Source organism: Athene cunicularia (assembly GCF_003259725.1).
Source record: "Athene cunicularia isolate RWA chromosome Z unlocalized genomic scaffold, athCun1 chrZ_part1, whole genome shotgun sequence".
NCBI classification, from domain to species: Eukaryota; Metazoa; Chordata; class Aves; order Strigiformes; family Strigidae; genus Athene; species Athene cunicularia.
In genome coordinates, this window is record NW_020799142.1 from 15,098,038 (window position 1) to 15,099,424 (window position 1,387).

Here is a 1,387-nt window from a genome sequence, read left to right on the forward strand (position 1 = left end):
TCCATTAGTAACTTTAAAAGCCTCTTACACTGTGCTCGGGCTGAGTTCAGTGGCTAAATCTCACCTCTCCTGACCTCTTACTAGCACTACAACTACTGTATCATTAAGTTCTGAATACAGAGATGAGCCTTAAAGTTTCAGCAGAAAGATTTCACTGTGAAAGTTATGCCAGCATAAATTCAAATATCAAGTAAAAGACTGCTCCTATTTCTTATAAAACAGGTCATTTTTAGTAGTAAAAAAGAACTAACACTACAGGAATCACACACAAGAAATCTGATTCTAGTTTTTACTGCTCCCATTATGCTAAAAGACACAGCCTTTTGCACAACCCCCAAAAGTCAACCCCAACAGCAAGGAGAACAAAAGTTGAAAGCAAGAAGCAGAAAACCTGGAAGTGCTAGACCATCATATTAACCCAGAGGAAAAACACACCGCTGAAAAAGTGGTGCTTACATCTTCTTCTCAGACACTTGTTTAAGCAGACCTGTAAAGGGAAGTTGCTACAAGTATACTTGAAATTGCTAATGTACGGGGTCCTGTAGAGTAGGACATGTAGTTTTAAAGTTAACTATCACTTGTGTTTTACTAGCTTTTAATTTTTCCCGTATTTTACTGCAAGGTATGTAATTTCATTAATACTTTTTCCTAGCTACCCTCTATAGTCATTACCCACTTGTAAGATGCTTTGAAACCTTTAACTGCTTGCCTAGTAAATATAAGGCAGACCTTGGACAGTCTGAAAAAATCCCTGAGTACATCCCTAATAGCAGGAACCTAAAAAACAAGTGTCTAAGAAGATGCCAGTGACTGCAAGCTGATCTAAACTAAGCTCCTTGGAACAAACAGGAGCTGAAGGACGGATGAGGTAACTCTATGACCACCTATGGACATGAGAAACCTAAAGTTCAACTAACAGACAGTGTGAGAAAGGCTGTGTGGACTACTAAGGAGGAGAGAAGACCCTCACTCTATTTTTACTAAGCATGCTCAGACTATGTAAATGAATTCTGAGAATCATTAGCATAAGACTGCCTTTTCTAAGACATATGATGCATATGTATGTTTTTGTGTATATTAGTCAGAGTACTTATATTAGTAAGTGTGGCACTTGTGGTGGAGCGAATGCCAGTGCTGCCCAGCACTGTGAATAAAGAATACCTGCTCAAGAGTTATACTCAATCCTGACTGTTGAGTGAAACTCTTTGTCTCACATACTTTAAGTCACTGTCAGCAGTTTATGAATTTCCACAGCAAAACAGGTTAAGGAAATTGCTCTGAAGGCAAAATAACTCCAGAAGACATTACATGTTTCCAAAGGGAAACTGTGTACCCCTTCCTTCCCTTCCTTTTAGGAAAGGTACTGACTTAAGTGGGTGCACAGTCT